General features: G+C 43.3%; 1 protein-coding gene across 7 annotated transcripts in view; it reads left to right on the forward strand.

The window, feature by feature from the left end:
- LOC105075822 (actin, cytoplasmic 1-like) overlaps positions 1 to 20,498 on the forward strand; it is a 79,610-nt gene that overhangs the window by 20,406 nt on the left and 38,706 nt on the right. For 3 of the 7 annotated variants that reach the window (XM_074341327.1, XM_074341325.1, XM_074341331.1), the window contains exons 1-3: positions 11,903 to 12,085; positions 18,118 to 18,247; positions 19,374 to 19,507. The gene's annotated coding sequence lies outside the window, so the exon portion shown is untranslated. Of the gene's footprint in view, positions 1 to 11,688; positions 11,807 to 11,902; positions 12,086 to 18,117; positions 18,248 to 18,829; positions 19,508 to 20,498 lie in introns of those variants that run through there. The other 4 variants (XM_074341330.1, XM_074341328.1, XM_074341329.1 and 1 more) reach the window with 4 other exon arrangements.

Here is a 20,498-nt window from a genome sequence, read left to right on the forward strand (position 1 = left end):
GTGTTGTAAGACCTGTGGAGAAGAATCACAGAGAGAGTGGGAAAGTCATATTCTGCAGCCAGAGGTGAGCTGATGCTCTTTACAATTCTTGAAGTCCATATTTGAAACATTTCATCTTTATATGGTAAAAGCTGTATAACTTAGTGAAAAATGCTGTAACAGTTATTTTCATGGCCACACTTCCCTGATTCTAGTAATTGCCCAGGTGCTCTGCAGAATGAAACAACACACCAGCAGGTGAAAGCCTCCTGGTCTGTTTTGGTGTGACTGTGTCAGTGTTTATTTCTGAAGACATTTTCCTGACTGTCCCTAATACTGAATTAAGCAGAAAGCAAGAAATAAGAGCAGAATAATCTAAATGAAAACATCAACATAGAAGCTCTGATTTCATTTTGCAAACAAGACTTTTTTCTCATCAAAATTAGTCTGAAAGAAAAGATAATTTCAGGAAGCAAATCCATTTGGGGTCCCTCACAGCACGAATGTTAACGAGGAAGCAGCAGACCAAAGGGTCTTCAGGTACAAGAGATTGAATTCTGGTCCTAGGTGGTTAGTTGTCCTTACACTGTAAGCATGTGACTCCTGATGAATAGAAAGATGGAGGCCATTGTGTGGGGATGACCACAGGGGAAGGAATGACTTTGCCAGCCACACAGAGAATGCAAGCAGGGGGCCGGACTTCCAGCTGACCATCCTCAAAAAGTTGGGAGAATGGAGGCCACTGAAAGTTCCCAGGGAACAAACCTATTGTAGAATAAAAGGCAGGGAGGAGAGATGTTACAGATTTGCAGAACTACAAGTATGTGACCTCAGAAGGTTTAAGGAATTTTCTCTGCCGTACTCTTAAGGAAAGGAAAATAGGACTTCAAATTAGATTTTCTAGACCTCTACTTTGTACTATGTGACAAGGTCAGCATATTTCAGAATTATGTGGGTGAAGTTTTCCCCATCTGGTTCGGGTTACAGAGGTCATTAGGAGGGAGTTGTGTCAAACAGGGTGGAATCTTGAAGCCAGTTTTATGGGTGTCCTAGATTGCAGGAGACCCTGGCCTAAGATCTGCCCTCCCAGCCAGAGGAGGATGGGCACGCGTGGATGCCACCACTACCTGCTGTCCTCCCCTGGGCCGCACGCTCATCCTGGCAGGTCCCTGTGCCCAGGGCCTCCCGCCCTCGGTGTCCGGATCACCATCTGGGCCATCACCCACCCAAGGCCCAGTGGCGAGTGGCCTGCGGCCCGGGACCACCCTGACCCCCTTGCTCAGATGAGGCCCTGGGCACAGAGGCGCTGGGGGTGCAGGGCGCCCTGGTGGGAACTGGCATAGCCTCCAGCCCCGCCCATGGCGCCCCGGAGGAGCCTCGGACACTGGGCTGTGTGTCCCCGCGCTGCTTGGGATCCCTGTCTGGTGGCTGTGACTATGATGACCTGAGCGCAGACTCCCCCACCCCCGGTAGGGTGAGGAGTGAGAGGGTTCAGCTTGGGTTAGGGGTGCACTCATTGTGAGGGGGGATCCCGTGGTGAGGGGGGCCAGGTTGAGGAGTGAGGGTCCAGTCAGAGTGGAAGTCATCTGGCTGAAGCGTGAGGAGGCCGTCCCGGGGTGAGGGGCGCTCGGATTAGGGGGACCCGGTTGAGGGGTGGGGGTAATCCTGGGGTGAGGGGTGAGGGGACCGTCTCAGGATGGTGAGGGGACCCGGGGTGAGGCATGAGGTGTCAGCTTGTTTGCCGGGGCTGTAGCTTAGAACCTAGTAGGGCGGAGTGTGGGGGCGGGGACCTCAGTATGAGGAGAAGGAGCCTTGTCTCGGGGATCCGGTCAGGAATCAGGCCTGGCCGGGGTGGGGTGCGGGGGCCGTGACGGGGGTGAGGGGGTTGTGTGGCGGCCAGCGGAGGGAATGGGACTGTGGGTTGCGGCCTGGCCCGGGGCCTGTGGTGGTTGTGATTGGGTGCCGGGACCCTGTCGGTGTCTGGGTGGGGGCATTGGGGTTGGGAACCCAGCTGGCCAGTCCTGGGCCACGGGGTGGGCCAGCCCCACCACCCCACGGCCTGGCCTCTCATGGCCGGGCTTGGCCCCTCTTGGCCCCACTCGCAGTGTCCCATAGTGCGGGAGCCCCAGCCCGAGCATCAGTGCTAGCAGCGGGAGGGGGAGGGGCGCGCACGCGGATGCGCTCGCGCGAGGACGCGGGAGCGCGCTCAGAGCGTGTGGAAGCTGGGCCGGAGCCCAGTGCTCCCGGACCAGCTGCCAGAGGAGGAACACGGCCTGGGGTCTGGGCCACCGCGTGCCTTCGCCTCTGCTGCTGTCGCCTGGCAGGTAAAGGGGGCGCTGGTAGGGGCGGCAGGTCGGAGAGCCGGTGGTTGAGGCCTGGGCTGCATAGGTGAGGCCCAGGCCACGTGGCCTGTTAGGACCCTGAGGCGGGTCCCGGGCCGCCGCCCTGGTTCGTGGTGCATCGCCCCCGGCATTAATAGTCACTGAACCCCGGTGTCTTCATCGCCGCTCACGCGTGGGTTCGGGAAAGCGGGAGCAGCCTCGGGAGGTGGGAGGGCGCCAGACTGGCCTTGGCGCACCTCTGAGTGTCCCTCAGGCCATGGCCCTCCTGCTTAGGTGGACCTGCCTGGCAACTGCAGCCCTCCCTGGACCCTCCAGGTTGGAATAACAGATGAGGCCCCGGCTTTTGGGAACTCATTGGCCTGCCCCCAAGATTAAAATGTTTTGGCAAATCTAATTTCAGTCTTTGGAAGAATCTCCAAACTGTTTTTCACAGTGGCTACGCCAAACTACATTGTCACCAACAGTGTAGGACGGTCCCGTTTTCTCCACAGCCTTTCCAGCATTTCTCCTTTGTGGGCTTTTGTTGAATGATGGCCTTTCTGACTGGTGTGTAGTTTTGATTTGCATTTATCTGATAATGAGAGATACTGAGCATTTCTTCATATGCCTGTTGGCCATTTGTATGTCTACATTGGAGAAATGCGTGTTCAGGTCTTCTGCCCATTTTTGGATTGGGTTTGTTTTTTGGTTATTAAGTTGTATGATCTGATTATGTAGTCTGGAAATGAAGCCTGTGTCAGTCGAATCATTTGCAAGTATTTTCTCCCATTCAGTCGGTTGTCTTTTTGTTTTGCTTATGGTTTCCTTTGCTGTGCTGAAGCTTGTGAGTTCAGTTAGGTCCCATTTGTTTGTTTACTTGTGCTTTTCTTTCTGTTGCTGCTGTAGACTGCCCTAGGAGAACGTTGCTGAGATTTATGTGAGATAATGTTTTGCCTATGTTTTCTTCTAAGAGGTTTGTAGATTCTTCTGTTTAAGTCTTTAAGCCATTTTGAATTTATTTTTGTGTACGGTGTGAGGGAGTCATCTAACTTCATTGATTTCCATGCAGCTGTCTAGTTTTCCCGACAGCATTTGCTGAAGAGGCTGTTCCCTCCATTGTATGTTCTTGCCTCCTTTGTCGAATATTGATTGACGAAAAGTTTGTGGATTTGTTTCTGGGCTCTCATTTCTGTTCTGTTGATCCGTATGTCTGTTTTTGTACCAATAGCGTGCTGTTTGGATTGTAAGTCTGTAGTACTGTCTGAAGTCTGGGAGGGTTATTCCTCCAGCTTTGTTCTTTTTCTTGAGTAATGCTTTGGTAATTCTGGGTCTTTTGTGATTCCATATAAATTTTAGGATGATTTGTTCTAGTTCTGTGAAAATTGTCCTGGGCGATTTGATAGGGATGTGCATTCAGTCTATAGATTGCCCTAGGCAGGTATGGCCATTTTAACAATATTAATTCTTCTAATACAAAGTCATAGGGTATCTTTCCGTTTCTCTAAGTCGTCTTTAATTTCCTTAGTCAGTGTTTTGTAGTTTTCCACATATACACCTTTCACATCTTTGGTTACATTTATTCTGTATTGTATTTTTTGGAAGCAATTTTAAAAGGCAATGTTTCTTTACTTTCTTTTCGTGTTGATTCATTGTTGTAAAGAAATGTAACTAATTTGTGTATGTTAATCTTGTGTGCTGCTGCCTTGCTAAATTCTTTAATATATCTAGATTTTGTGTGTGTGTGGTGGTTTCATGGTTCGGAATATATTGTATGTCATCCACATGTAATGACAGTTATACCTCTTCTCTTCCAGTTTGGATCTCTTTCATTTCTTTTTCTTGCTTGATTGCTGTGGCTAGGACTTCCAGGACCATGTTGAATAGAAGTGGTTAAAGTGGGCCTCCTTATCTTGTTACAGATTTTAGTGGAATAGTTTTCAGCTTTTCATTGTTGAGTATTGTGCTGACTGTAGGTTTTTCATAAATAGCTTTTATTATGTTGAAATATGTTCTCTGTATGCCCACTTTGTTAGGAGTTTTTATCATAAATGGCTGAATTTTGTCATGCTTTTTCTGCATCTATTGAGATAACTATGTGGTTTTTGTCCTTTATTTTGTGGCTGTGGTATGTCACATTGATTGATTTGTGTATTTTGAACCATCCTTGTGTCCCTGGGGATGAATGCAGCTTGATCACGGTGTATGATTTATGTGTTGATCGATTCTGTTTGCTAATATTTTGTTGAGGATTTTTACATGTCTGTTCATCAGTGATAGTGGCCTGTAATTTTAGTTTTTGGTAGTGTCTTTGATTTTGGTATCAGGGTAATGGTGGCTTCATAGAATGAGTTTAGGAGTACTCATTCCTTTTCAGTCTTTTTTGAGTTAGAGAGGGATCCGTGTAAGTTCTTTGTATGTTTCATAGAATTTCTGAGTGAAGCCATCTGGTCTTGGACTTTTGTTTGCGGGGAGGTTTTTGCTAATTGCTAATTACTGCTAATTCTCTTTCATTTCTAGTGATTGGTCTATTCAAGTGGTCTGTTTCTTATTCAGTCTTGGTGAACTGTATGTTTTAAGAAACTTGTCCATTTCTTCTAGGTTGTCCAGTTTGTTTCCATATAGTTGTTCACAGTATTCTGTTACGATATTTTGTATTTCTGTGGTATTGGTTTTAGGAGCTTAGTTCTTTAATGTTTTTCAGATTGGCCTAGCGTAATTCACATTCAGTAAAGCAATGGTTTATAGTTATTAAACTGAGTAAGTAAGACTATTTTTAGACGTTACTGTCTTGAGCCTTTGCCCAAAAATGAAGTGTGAATCCTCACATCCGTTCCAAAAGGTTTTGTTTCATGAGGGCTTAGAAGCAAGACAGGAGCCTGGGGTTGTTCGTAGGAAAACATGGTGGGTGGGAATGGACATGCTCATTTGAGGGGGATGTCCACAATTCATTCACCTAGAAACTTTAGTATGTTAATTTATTCATTGATCTATCTTGACATAGCATATCTCTGGACATTTTTTCCTGTTACATTGATGGACATATCTTTTTTTTTTTTTTTTTTTTTTACCAATACCATACTGTTTATTACTTTAGGTTTATAGTAAGTCTTGGAATCAAACAGTATAAGTCTTCCAACTTAGTTTTTTTTCCAAAATTGTTTGAACTATTCTAGGTCTAGTCTTCAATTTCTTCCAGCGTTATTTTATACGTTTCAGAGTAGAGCTCTTTCACTTGTATCTGTAGAATTTATTCCTGAGTAGTTAATATTTTCATGCCATTGCAAATGATATTTTCAAAATTACAGCTTCCAGCTGTTCATGTCTGACATATAGGAGTATAGTTGATTTTTATACACTGACCTTCTCGCAGCTTTGCTAAATTCGCATATTAGTTCTAATACCATTTTTTGTAGTTTTCTTAGATTTTCTATTTTGATCATATTTGTGAATGAAGAAAGTTTTACATCTTTTATTCATATATATGATTATGTGTGTGTATGTGTGTGTATATATATATATAAATATTTATTTACTTATTTATTTATTTACTTACTTATTTGCTTTTTTTCACTGGCCAGGATCTCTAGTCCATTTTGAATAGAAGTAGTGGGAAGTCCTTGCTATGTTCTCAGTGTTAAGGGCAAACATTCACTCTTTCACTGTTAAGTATGAAGTTAGGCGTCAGTTTTTCATGTGTGCCCTTTATTTCGTTGAGGAAATTCCTCTTAATCCTAGTTTGTTAAATTTTTTCTTTTTTAAAGTCATGATTAGATATTGAATTTTATCTCATGCTTTTTCCACATTTATTGATAGGATCCTATGGTTTTTCTTTTAATATGAAATGCATTGATTGATTTTCAGTGTTAAACTTACAACCTTGCATTCTTAAAGTAAAATCTTTGTCTGATTTTGGTATTAGAATAGTAGTTGTCTCATAAAATGAATTGGAAATTGTTCCCTTTCCTGCTTTCTGGTAGGATTTGTATTCTTTCTCAGAGATTTGGTGAAATTCAGCAGTGGATTCAGAGCCTGGAGTTTCTTTGCGAAGCTTTTAACTACTTATTTAATTCGTTTGATAGACAGAGTGCTGTTTGTTACTGGCTTTTTTATTTTTTCTTGAGTGAGTTTTGATATTTTGGGTCTTTCCAGAAATTTGTCCATTTCCTCTAAGTTGTCAAAAGTTTGTGAGCATAAATGTGTTTTATTATTCTCTTTTTAATACATGTATGATCTGTAGTGTTTTTGTTTTTATTCCTAATGTTGATAATTTGTCATTTCTTTTTTTCTTTATTAGTCTGGCTAGAGCCATATGATGTTACTGATTCCTTAAAAAATTAATATTTGGTACCACTGATTTTTCCCTATTACTTTTATGTTTTTAGTTCCATAATTTCTACTCTTTATCATTTCTTTCTGATTATTGTGGGTTTAATTTGCTCCTCTCCTGATAACTTAAGATGGAAGCTTCAGTCATTTATTTGAGGCTTTTCTTCTTTCCTAATATAAACATTAAAAAAGAAATTTCCTGCAGACAACTGTTTTAGCTACATATAATGCTGTTGTTTTTTTTTTTTTTAACATTCTGTTGAAAATCCTTTTTTTTTTATCTTGTGATTTCTTCTTTGACCTTCAGAGTTTATTTAGAAGTGAATTATTTAGTTTCCAAGTATTTGGAGGACTTACCAGTTATTGTTTTAACTTAATCCTTTTGTGGTCAGAGAAACAACTTGATATGATTTCAGTTCTCTTTAAATTTATTGAGTTGTTTTATGGCCTAGAACATGATCTGTTGTGGTGAATGTTTTAAGTATACGTGAAAAGAATGTTCATATGCTGGTTTGGGTAGTGTGTTCCGTCAATGCCCGTTAGATCAAGGTGGTCAGCTTCATTTTGTGACCTCTTGTTCTGTCAATTATTGTGAAACAAATGTTGAGCTGTCCAGCTGTAATTGTGGATTTGTCTCTTCTGTTCTGTTTTTGCTTCCTGTATTTTGAAGTTCACTACTAACAGACATTTAAGGTTGTCCTGTCCTCTTGGTCCGTTGAGTCCTTTGTTAGTGTGGAATGTCTCTGTCCATCCTCAGTGTTTTTTGAGCTGATATTAGTGTAGTTATCCCAGCTTTCTTTTGAGTAGTGTTTTTGTGGGATGTCTTTTTTCCTTCCTTGTACTTTTAACCTGTCTCTCTGTTGAATCTGTGTCTGTATGTGTGTAGACAGCATGGAGTGTTTGGTCTTGTTTTTGTTGTTGTTGCTGCTGTTTGATCCAGTCTGCCCATCTCTGCCTTTTATTTGGAGATTTTTTTTAAAAAAAGACCATTTTATATAATACAATTATGATTTGTTTGGATTTCAAGCTGCCCTTAGTGTGACTAGTTTTCTGTTTGTCCTGTGTGTTCTTTGTGTCCTTTCCCCTCTTACCTTGCCCTCTTTTGAGTTAAGTTGTTGTTACTGTTTAAATGAACCCCTTTTATCTCCACTCCTGGCTTATGAGCTCTGCCTCTGTTGTTTTACAACGGTTGCTCTAGACTTTGCACATCGTTAACCGATTATAGCCGATGTTTAGATAATACACCATTTTACATAGAGTGTATGGTCCTTGAAACAATAAACTTCCATTTCTCCCTCCATATTTAGTCCGCCTTTACTTCTTCATATGTTATGATCCCCCACAATACATTATTGTTAGTGTGCTTTAAATCATCATTATCTTTTAAAAATATTAAAAGTGAGAAAAAATCTTTATTTATTTACTCTAGTATCGATACTGTCCAGCTCACCAATTCCTTTAAATTCACACGTCCGTCTAGGTGGTGTCATTGTCTTTTCACTTGATGAACTTTCTTTTAACATGTCTCACAGTGCAGCCCTGCTGGCAGTGAATCCTCTAAGCTTGTGTTTGTCTGGTATTACATCACCTTCACTTGTACTTGGAATGGAGTTCTAGGATGCTAGCCTTCCCCTCCCGTGTTAAGGACGCCCCTCCATTGTCTCCTGTCATACGTCGTTTCTGAAAAGCAGTTTGCTCTCATTCTGTCAGTCTGTGTTCTTTTTAGTGTCTTTTTTTTCTCTGACTTTTAAATTCATTTCTTTATCACTAATTTTGATGTGATGTACCTTCATGTGGTTTTTCTTTATATTTATTCTGTTTAGGATTTGTTAAGTTTTCTTGAATCTGTGGGATTATGGTTTTTATCATCTTGCAAAAATTTAGCCATTACTTAAACATTATTTCTCCTATCCTCTCCCTCTCTCCTATTTTTGACCCCAATGACATGTGTGTTATTCAACTGAATATTGTCCCACCAGTCGCTGATACTTTGTTAATTTATGTTTCAGTCTTTCTTGGTCTCTCTGTGCTTCATATTGGACAGTTTTTATTGTTGTTTCTTAAAATTTCCTGATCTTCTGCAATGTCTATTCTGCTATTAACCTGTGTATTTTTAATTTCTAATCTTGTACTTTCCTTTGCTGGAAGTGCAGCTGGATTTGTTTACTTTGTATCTACCATTTCTCTGCTTCCTTTTGCTTTACCTTCTTACTACATGGAATATATTTATAATAACTTCATAATAGCTTTGTTGAGACCTAATCATACAGGTATATAATTTACTCACTTAAAGTGTATAAGTCAATGTCTTTTAGTAACAGAGTTGTTCAACCACACCCACAATTTAAATTTTAGATTATTTTCATCACCCCTCAGAGAAACTCTGTCCCCATTAGCAGTCACTCCCCATTCTGTCCTCCTCTCCAGCCCAGGCAACCACTAATCTTCTTTCTGTCTCTACAGATTTGATTCCTTAGGACACCTCATATAAATGGAATCATATGTGCTCTTTTGTGACTGCTTTTTTTCCTCCACTTAGCATAGTGGTTTCAAGGTTCATCCACACTGTAGCATGCTCAGTACTTCATCCCTTTTTATTGGTGAATAATACTCCACTGTATGGATATACTACATTTTACTCATTTCATCAGTTGGTGGACATTTGGATTGTTTCTCCTTTTTGGCTGTTATGAATGATGCTGCTGTGAACACTTGTGTACAGGCCTTTGTGTGGACATAACTTTTCATTTCTCTTGGGTATGTACCTAGGAGTGGAGTTGCTGGGTCGTACGATAACCCTGTGTTTAACCTTTTAAGGAGTCGCCAAACTTTTCCCTAAGAAGCTATACCAGTATAATATTGTTTAATGCTCTTGTCTGCTAATTCCATTATCTCTTGTCTGAGTCTGTTTCTGTTGATTGCTTTTTCTGCTGGTTATGGGTCATAATTTCATAATTTCTTCTTCCTTTGCCTGCCTGATGATTTTTGCTTGGATATCAGACATACATTGTTGGGTGCTAGATTTTGTTGTACTCCTTAAAATAGTGCTGGACTTTGTTCTGGCATGTGGTTAAGTTACTGGGACTTAGTTGTATCATTTTGTAGCTAGTTTTTAGGCTTTGTTAGGGTGGGTCCAGGACAGCTGTTAGTTTAGAGATGATTTAGCTCCATTATTAAGGTGGTGATCTTCTGAGGATTGTGTCTGCTGCCGTGTGTGTTAGGAATCATTTCCACTCTTGCTGGTGGAGCCATGAACTTGTCCTGGCCCTGTGTGAGCTCTGGGCTTCTTAAACCAAGTGTTCTCTGGTGCTTGTCTCCCCAGCTTTATTTTTTTAAATATATTTTTATTGAAGTACATAGTCAGTTTACAGTGTTGTGCCAATTTCTGGTGTACAGCACAATGCTTCAGTCATATAGGAACATACATGTATTTGTTTTCATATTTTTTCACCATAAGTTACTACAAGATACTGAAGAAAGTTCTCTGCTGTATAGTATAAACTTGTTGCTTTCCCGAAATTTAGATAGTCTCCTCTTAACATGGATCAGAATTCATCCTGACTCTAGGGGACCTCTGTGCTGCCCCCTCCTCCCAGGGGCGCTGCACTGCCAAATCTAGCTGTCTTGGCCTCCGTGAATGTTGATCTCTACCCTTCAACTCTGTGACTGCTGTCCTCTGAGTTTCCACTTCTCTGTGCTGTGGCTTGGAAACTGCCTCCTGGCACTAAGTTCAGGCTGTTACCAGGTGTGCCTCTCTTGTTTCACTGTTCTCAGGAATTCAGTTCTATGCTCAGTGGTAGAGCACGTGCTTATTAGCATGCATGAGGTCCTGGGTTCAATCCCCAGTACCTCCATTAAAGTAAAATAGATAAACCTAATTACCTCCCCCTCCCAAAAAACAAAAAAACAAAAAAGATCTTTTTTTTCAGTTTTATTAGGTAGAATTGTGACAATATATTGCATGTAAATACATATATACAATATACTGCACATATTTTGTTAGTTTATGTATATGTGCTGATTGTTGTCTCTAAGAACAGATTAGAGCTTTAGCTTTTTAAACTTACATAGTTATCAAAGGAATAAAGCCAACCACAAAATGAGAATCAATAAAATGCAGTAATCTGATCATAAAGGACAGTCAAATATGCTTACACATACTCAAGAAGTCAGTCATTAAAGTTATAAATAATAAGTAGTTCATTTGTGTCTCCCCCCCCTTTTTTATTTTTTAGATTTCACATATAAGTGATATATGGCATTTTTCTTTCTCTTTCTGGCCCACTTCAGTTAGAATGATGATCTCCAGGTTCATCCATGTTGCTTCAAATGGCATTATTTTATTCTTTTTTATGGTTGAGTAGTATTCCATCGTGTGTGTGTATGTATGTATTTATATATGTGTATGTGTGTGTGTATATATATATGTATATAGTCTCACAACTTCTTTATCCAGTCATCTGTTGATGGACATTTGGGTTGTTTCCACATCTTGGCTATTGTAAATAGTGCTGCTGTGAACACTGGGGTACATATGTGTTTTTGAATTTTACTTTTCTCTGGGTATTTGCCCATGAGTGGAATTGCTGGATCACATGGAACCTCCATAGTGGCTGCACCAGTCTACACACCCACCAACAGTGTAGAGGTTTTCCTTTTTTCTACACCCTCTCCAGCATCTATCATTTGTAGACATTATAAAGATGGCCATTCTGGCTGGTGTGAGGTGATACCTCGTTGTAGTTTTGATCTACATTTCTCTGACCATTAGTGATGTTGAGCTAATTCATGTACCTATTGGTCATTTGTATGTGTTCTTTGGTGAATTGCTTGTTTAGGTCTTGTGCCTATTTTTAGATTGAGTCGCTATTTTTTTGATATTAAGAGGTCTGTGAGCTGTTTCTATATTTTGGAAATTAGTCCCTTTTTGGTCGCATCATTTGCAAGTATTTTCTCCCATTCTGTAGGTTGTCTTTTCATTTTGTTGATGGTATCCTTATCTGTGCAAAAAAGTTTTTAAGTTTAATTAGATCCCATTTCTTTATTTTTGCTTTTATTTCAGTTACTCCAGGAGCTGGTTTAAAAATACATTGCCAGGATTTATGTGTGAGAGTATACTGCCTATGCCCGTGAATGCGTGTGCCAGAATAAAGGATCTGAAGCCTGGCCCCGCTCCCCAGGTGCGAGCCCCGCCCGTCTGCAGATGTCTCGTGCTGGCCTTCCCATCTGTGTGCCGTGGGTGGTGCCTCCCGGGCGCCCAGTGCGCAGGCGCCATCCATAAAGCTCGATTGTGCAAGGCGCTCCAGCGGGTCAGAGCTGCGGCAGCGGCGAGGATCCCTCGGCTGGCTGGCTGATGTGCGGTCAGGCCATGTCCCTGGGCATCTGCTGAACTGGAGCGCCCAAGAATGTCTACACTGAAGAACGTGCGAGCCGCCGGCCCAAAGCTGCACTAGGACCCGGTGGGGGACGCGGGAGCCATTGGGGTTTTGGAGGGGGGGGCGAGGGCTGCGCGGCGAAAAGGACAGCTGGGGCGCCTCTAGGGCGGCTGGTGGCCGGGGGGGGGGGGACCCGTGGCAGCCTTGCGCGGGGCCCTGGCTCACGAGGCTCCCAGGGGTGCGGGAGCGAGCACCAAGTGGGGCTTCACAAAGAGGTGACTTTCTCCGCTGGTCCCCACCAGCTGGGGGACCCGAGGAAACCCGGGATGGGGCGCTGGCTGCCGAGGGAGGGGCTGCGCAGCCTGCTCAGGCTAGGTACCGCGAGGGGATGGGGGCTGCAGCAAACTGCACCCTCTCTCCCCGCCCAGCAGGGACCGGTAGACAATCACTCTTGGGAATGGATGGAAGGCGCCGGGAGCCTGGGCTGCGCGAAAGGGGCGCGGGGCGCAGCGGGGAGGCTGGAGGAGCCACTCATGCCTTGTGCGACGTCCGCGGCGACCAGGGGGCTGACAGACTGCCCCGGGAATGTGGCCATGGGCTCTCCAAGTGGAAGGGGAGCACGGAGGCTTTTTAGGGGCAGTTCCTGAGCGAGGCTCAGGATTCTGTAAGGAGCCTCCCCTGGCAGCAGCGGTTGTTGCTGTTCTGGGCTGGTTGGCTAAGGGTAGCTGAAAGTTGTAATTATTACAGTCTTCCCAGTGAGCGGTGGGGGCGGCAGGCATGGTGGGCCCCTGCTGGGTCAGGTGGGTGCCCGGTTCCTGGCACCCCCATCCCGTTGAACGTGCTGCATGGAGAGACGTGGAGTGGGGTGCACGTGATCCGGTGGGGGCCAGGGAAAGAGTCGAGGGTGGAGAGGGGCGGCAGGGCACAGAGCCCCGGGCCGGTGGGTTTGCAGAGGGAGAGGGGCTAGAACCAGCCCCAGGGGGCGACCTGTGTCGGAAACTTAAGAGCGGCTCCCTAGGTGCTCTCTCTCCTCCGGAAAGTGTTCTGGCCACCTGTGTGTTGCTTCCCCCATGAATGGCTACTTGGCAGGTCTCCAGATTCAGGACTTACCTGGCTCCTATGGAGTAAAAATAAAGTGATCATCAGGGATTCTTTTCTGTGATTAATGCTGCCAGTGCAGGCTGTGGGTGGTTTTGGAGCCGGAAATGTAAAGCGCACCTGCTTTTTCTGTCATCAGAGGAGGACTTCCAACAAGGCTTTCCCGAGGGGCCTCAGCCCGGGGGTTCTTGGGGCTTTGCTCACAGTAACTGTGCCTCTTGGTGGACAGTGTATCTGATTGGAACTCACAGGCCTGGTAATCTGTGACTTCAAGAAGACTCTTAGTTGCAGATGTGAAGTAATTGTATTAGTTATTAAAAAATCCCCCGGCGTCTCAGCAGGGCCTGAAGGAGCCCAAGAGCCCCGTCCAAAAAGGAGTCTTTCACTCCCTCAAAGCTAACACCACAGAATCCTTTCCCCTTTCCCACACCTTGGAAGGAACAGCATTCGGGTTTGAGGTTAATGTACATTAAATCACCATTTTCATTTTACTTCCTGTATGTTCTTTGCAGAAAGTAATAGGTAACCAAAGCAAAAAGATGGTGAAATAAGAAAAAATGGTCATTTGGGGCAGGTCAAGTTTTTGCTCTGGTGTTTAAAAAAATGTCATTAATCAGGAATTTCCAGTAGTCAAATTGGTGCAGGCAGCTGGGTGACTCAACAGATGTGACTCTGATAGTAATTCTAGACTGTGTGACTTTCTCATGGCTTGGAAGGGAACGACTTAGAATATTTTTCACCCCACATCTGGCAACATGACCAGCAGGCTGTGGGGAGTACTCTGCCCAGGCACATCTGGGCTGGGAGGTCTGTGGACCCACTGAACAGGAACAGCATGAAACACTCCCATCCTGGAGCATACTGCCCCTTTCCCCCACCACCTCGGTCCGTCCCAGGTCAGGAGTTCCACAAGTGGGAGCCTGCCTTTATTCTCCCGGAGCTCCTGTCAAGGGAGGCTGCTTTGTGTCTATGAGCCCCTCCTGCCCCCTTGTGGCCTCCCCTCACTAATTTCCTCTGCTCTTGGTTAAGAAGCCCATAAGTGTTGAATAAATTATCCCAGTGATCAGGGTTAGCTTTAAGATCACAGTGAATTCTTTATCAGATCATACAAAGCGATGACATAATTGGAGGTTTCTCACCACAAAGATACTTTCTGAAATATGACGTCTAAGTCAACTTTCAATGCTGTTAATCATTTTCTCCCTTTCCTTCCAAAGAGCTTTGCACTTACAGTATAGCTGCCCTAAGTGGTGCTGCTGGAGACAGAAATAAACACGGGTTTATTTAGCAATGTTTTTGTGAGCTTTGGGTTTCCTGAGTTGTAAATGAATTAATAACAAAGTGTATTTTTATGCAGTTCAGATTACTTTGCATGATTTCTTCCCGGCGATGTAAATGTCTTCCTACGGCAATCTGTTGCTTCTCTTATTTTTGTCTACTTCATTTTCGAAGTTGGTGGAAATTTCACATGAAATATTAAAAGGAAAAAAGAACTTTGCCAAATTTGAGTCACACAGGATTCTGAACACCCAGAATCCAACCAGTTCTGAAACTAAATTCTCGTATTTTAAATTTTGTTAGAGGATTTGTTTTCTGTGGTTTTGACAGAGTGTCTCTCATCCTGTGCCTGCATGATGAAATTGAAGAAATGCTGTAATCCTTTTCTATTTGAGGAAAAGCTTCACGGTTTCTTGGTTACTCAAGGAGTTGAATGATATACACGTTGATCATAGATTTTTAAAGGGAAATTAATCAAACGTGTTATTTATTGACCCTTGGAATGGAAATGCCATAGTCATTCACTGGACACAATAAAAGTAACTGATTCATCATTTTGGCCAGATGGAAGTCATATTTCAACCCTTGCTACACGTCAGTTATAAAAGAATTACGGGGGCCACCAAATACGAAGTTAGCAGGCAAAGTATTCTCTGGTTAAGAATCATTCTGATCAACCACAGGTTTACATATAAGTCATTTTTATTCAATAACTATCTTTCCAGCTGATCGCCAACTTTTCAAGTAGGTGCTGTTGTCTTTGGTCACAAAGCCTGTTCTGGGTGATTTCATGTTTATTCACGACAAACGCTCTGGTTTCTGGGAGCTAAGCTGTGGGCCTCGGGGTGGATGGTGGGGGTGCAGGGCTGCAGACTCCTCTTTATCTCCTGCACCTGCTGTTAGAAGGGCTGTTGCGTTTACTGCATGTGCCCCTTCCAGGGCTTAACACCAGCTGCAAACAACAGGTTTGAGTCAGTGTTGCTTTCCCGGGAAAGGCAGTGGGAGTCCACGTGCAAAGCCAGCTCTTTTTTCTGTGTGGTCTGTGCGCTGGCCTCACCTGTGATAAGAGAGTCGGTCAGGCAGTCCCTCGAGGGGTCCCTCACTCTCAGCCTATTTCTGGCTGTTCCCACACTTCCCACGAGGGGCTTCAGTTAGGTGACTCTCAGGGAACACGTCTCCAGACTCGGTGCTGATGGTTTCCCCTGCTTGGGTGGACTGTGTATGTTCTTGAAGGCTCTGTCTTTCTTGGAGGGTCTCCAAGGAGTTGAGCTCACCAGTCTGATTAGGACAACTTCTGTGGCCTGTGCCATCTGGCCTCCCAGGACAGCTGCACAGTGATTTCTCTGGAGAGCCAGCCTGGCCCACTTATAGGATCTGGCTGTGGTGGGCCCACTCTCTGCTTGGAGGTGGGCTCTTAGTGGGCTCAGGAAGTCAGGACCCCATCCCTCTCTCAGGAGTAAGTTTCCCGGTGAGGAACGTGGCATTTCTTTGGAGCCAAGAATGGTACCTGCCTTTGAGGGAAGTTTAGGAAGTAAATCTGAAGGATGTGGGGCCATCGCTGCACAGCCTCTGAGAGTGAGGCATGGTGGCCAGCCTGGAAAGGAAACTGGTACCCAGGGCAGCAGGGGTTCTGTGGCTCTTAAAAGCAACCTAACAGCACCTGTGAGTCTTCAATTCATCCACTTGCTTGTTTCTCTAGTGATACTTTATTAAGAGTCATGGCAGGCACGTAGAGTAAAAACAAAACAAAACAAAAACAAAAACAGGGATATGCTTTCTGATTTACTCCAAATACCTCTTTTGATGAGGGCTAGCATTTTGTTGATGTTTTGGGGGCTGCCGTATTTCCTGGATTAGGCTGAGAGAGAGGTGAGTTTTTCCCTTTTACTCATCTGACTTGCTGAGCTCCAGCAAGTAGGTCATACCTGTTACCATGTTCGAGGTTATTAGCAGAGGTGGATGCTGGCAGTGGTTACAGGTCTCTGTACTGCACAGTAAGTGGGTTTAGCTGAATCAGAGACCCTCCTGTCCCCATGTGACTTGTGAGTTGCCCTGTTGCAGTTTCCAAAGAACTAAACTTAGTATGAGATGGGTTGAGAATCTGTCCTATAGCTTATCAATGATAAACTAAATAACCAGTGGTCATCAACTGTCTTGTGTATAAAAGACACATTTGATGGATTAATATTTTAATGGCAGAAACAGAACTTTTGTCTTTGTTAGGCCAGATTTAGGCAAAGCTTAGCATTTCTGTTGTTGGTGATACTGACTCTCCAACTGCTGCTCTGAGTCGCTCTTACTGTCTCTCAGCTGTTTATCATAATTAGAAGACAGCCATAAACTTATCCTGTGTAGCATGTTAGCTGATAATCCCTTGAGACTTGTTATTCTTTGGGATATTTGCATTTTAATGCTAGTCCAAGAAATAATCAAATTGATGACTCCCTGGTGCTGGAATGATTTTGGAGAGTTGGATGGGAGAAGTGGGCACACACCCTTCTACTTCCTTATGAGGCTGGTTCTACTAAGTGGATGCTCTCAGATTGTCTAACAAAAATGTCATGTTGACGCTTTGCTCTCATAACCTCACACACTGGTTTTTTCTATTTTTTTATTAAAGTATGGTCAGTTACAATGTGTCAGTTTCTGGTGTACAGCATAATGTCCCAGTCATGCTTATATATACATATGTTCATTTTCATATTCTTTTCCATTAAAGGTTACTACAAGATTATTGAATATAGTTTCCTGTGCTATACAGAAAAATTTGTTTTTTATTCTATTTTTAACATTTGCAAATCTCAAACTCCCAAATTTACTAAAGTTGTCAAAATTCACTGCTGTAGCTCAACTTGCTCATCGTGAGGATGAGTCCAGTGATCCACTGAGGTTTTCTCTGAAACTCTTGACTCTTTGAGTGGACGGTGCTCAGTGGGAAACACCTGGACTGTGCTAGTGCATCCAACCCTCCGCATGTGCACCCGCTGCGGGCAGCCTGCCATTTTCTTGCGATTTTAATTGGTATGGCAAAAACATCTGAATTCTGTAGACTGTTAACAAGGCATCCGAATTTTCTTTCAACAGGATAGCTAGATGGCCCTAAGCAGTGAATTAAAAAAAAAAACAAAAACCTTCAAACTCCGTAATTGGAGGATATTGAAAACTCTTCATACCAGCAGGCTGGAGTCAGGGAGAGGACTGGGAAGCCCTGCCTGACTGTGGCCTGGCAGGGGGTCCTGTCACGTAGTCTGCACGGGTAACACTGGCCGTGGAGAAGTTTTGGAGGGGGAAACCAAAAAGCTTTAGATCTTTTGCTGAATTTTTTTAATGTGCTTCTAAAGCAAGTAAAAACCATCTGTAAAAAGGTGAGAATAATACTGAATGGCCTCTACTATTATGCAGACCTTTGCTGTCTTTTCAAGGTCCTTTGCAGCTCACTTAGGACTAATGCCTTTTTGGAGAAGAGATCTGTGAGATGTGTTTTGGATGGAACTTTGCAGTGCTGGCCGCTTGATAGTTGAAATATCTTTTTAAGATCACTAGTTTAAGGCTTAAAATCCTGTTTATGATTTAAGGGGCCTAGTTTACATTTAAAATGATACCTAGGGTATATTTTAAACTTTTATGGTGGAGTATGTTTCCAGATCTTGACAAAGGTCTCAAACAGAGAAAGAGCTTTTCCTAGCAGATGAGTGAGCTGGAGGGAGCAAAGCTGACACTTAATCCCTGTTTTATTCCAGACCAGAATAGGCGGACAGCAGAACAGTGTGGTCCTGCAGAAGCTGAAGCCTGACACTCCTTACACCATCACCCTGTCCTCCCTGTATCCTGATGTGGAAGGAGCTTGGATGACGGGAAGAGGCGAGACCAGTAAGTGAATCTGGACTCCTGTGGCTTTTTAAGTAAACCATCATGGGGATGGAATCACATCTTCCACTGGAAACACTGGGGTGACACAGAATTTTGCTAACCTTTTAAGATGCATGCTAATTAATACTCTTTTTTTTTTTATTTTTGGTCTCTGTTGGGGATGGAGGGTAATTAGGTTTTATTTATTTTTTAATGGAGGTACTGGGGATTGAACCCAGGACCTTGTGCACACTAAGCATACACTCTACCCATGAGCTATACCCTCCCCCAAAGATCTAAATTGTTTTTAATATCCTTACTGGAGTTATCTGTCTCTGGTCTTGGAGAAAGGTGTTTATTACCTTCTAGGATAACACAGACAAACAAACTATGCTCTGAGGCCACAGTACCTTGTGGAGGGATGAGACATGTACCTGATAATCACAGACCTTTTTTCCTTTATTCAGTACTTCAACAGGTATTTGTGGGGTGCCTACTAAAGGGATCCTGTGTTCTAGGGTTCCCTGGACTCATCAGTAAACCTGGGCTTCGTGTGTGCTGGGTTATTAGAGTCACACGTGATGTGCTTTCTGTGCATTTCAGAACCTTTGAATACTGCGAGGAACCTCAGTGTATGACCCTTCCACCAGCACTTTGCACGTTCGCTGGGAGCACACAGAGTGAAATCCTCACCAGTTCAAGCTCTTTTATGCACCCACAGCAGGTGGTCTGTAGGAACTGGTCACTATTTCCTGTAGGGAAAAGTGTGTTAGTTTCAGCTGTAGATTGCAAAGTGGAGATCAAGAGTTAATTAGTGTACCGTAGTGCTGAAGGAGTGCATGTTCCTTCTATAGAACTTCGACGGAGGGTAGTCGGTTGGGGCCTCAGAGCCTGGGTGATGGGGACTTTTGGGGGACTAGGGCTGGGGGATCAAATCATTCCAGGGGCTTTTCAAGAAGGAGCTGGCTGTGTGCAGAGAGGCCTTCATCAACTCTTAGAACAGTTCATATGGGGGCACATCCTTAGGTCCCAATACTACGGAACCTGCTTCTTGGTCTTAAGTTAATATTTTGAGTGATTGTTCAAAGTATTATTTCTTGTACAAGGTTTTCAAATCAAGTACTTTACATTTTATTAAAATTTTTAGGTGCCAATCCCTGTGAACACCAATGATGCCGTTCATAGGAATCTGCAGCCGGATGCCCCAGACACCGTAACAGTGGTTCCCCTTTATCCTGAGGGCGATGGAGGGTATACACCAGACACTGGAAGGACATGGAAGTAAGAAGGCAGACAAATTTAGCGTTTTCATGATGCATTTTGCTTTTTAGTATAGCGTAAAGTTTAACATATAAAGAAAATTTGGGAAATTCATAATGATGGAATAAAGATGTAACAGTTTCCCAACCCCCACCAATTGTTAATATTTTAGTGTATGAAATAAGAATGACATTCTTCTGAAATGATAACTTTAGGATTTATAAATGTGTATACAGTTACCAGTATTCTCTGTCACTGACAAAAGTTCATGAGCTTTGCTTTGTGCTCGATAAATTTGTATGAAGCAGCGTTTTGTCACTGGCTTTGAGTGGCAGTTGTTGAAATCTGTTGGTCACGTTACTTGATAGCACATTTCTCTGCTGATGAAGTGCTTTTTGGCATTGAAAATCTCTGCTTTCATTTGCTATTAACATCTTGGGAAACCAGTTTATAGTGGTTTTTACAATTCTTTGTAGTATTGTTTAAAGGCTTTGGTGTGTACCTCTAAATATTTTATTTGGCTTAAAAATATATGTGCTGATGGCTAAAAGAAAGCAAGTGTGGATGACTTCTTTTGGCAAAAGATTAGTGATCTAGAAAAATGATGTTATTGGCAAAGTGGAGTTTGGGGATAATATATGGATTTAATTTGCATGTTTTTCTAAGTCCCTATTGGGGCAGTTAATTGAGAACTGAGTTATCTTTGATTTCTCCCTATGTTTGCCTTTTCTTTGACTCACAGAAGACATTCAGTGTCTGTCTGTTGAATGAGAAGAAATGAATGATTGAAACCAGCTAACCTAGCTGCCACAGTTAGATGGGTGTCCTCGGTGTTGTCAGTTCTCATTTAGAGGTGGAGATGGTAGAATCCTCTTGTCTCTCTCACCATGACCTGTGCTGGAAAACTGAAGCTTCTTTTCCAATTTCTCGGTCTTGCCCCTTGTCCTTTTATGGCCAACCCAGTACTACTACTTTTACTCCCTTGTTTTTATTGGCAACAACTTAGCTTCCA

This window comes from Camelus bactrianus, chromosome 15, assembly GCF_048773025.1.
Source record: "Camelus bactrianus isolate YW-2024 breed Bactrian camel chromosome 15, ASM4877302v1, whole genome shotgun sequence".
Classification (NCBI taxonomy): Eukaryota; Metazoa; Chordata; class Mammalia; order Artiodactyla; family Camelidae; genus Camelus; species Camelus bactrianus.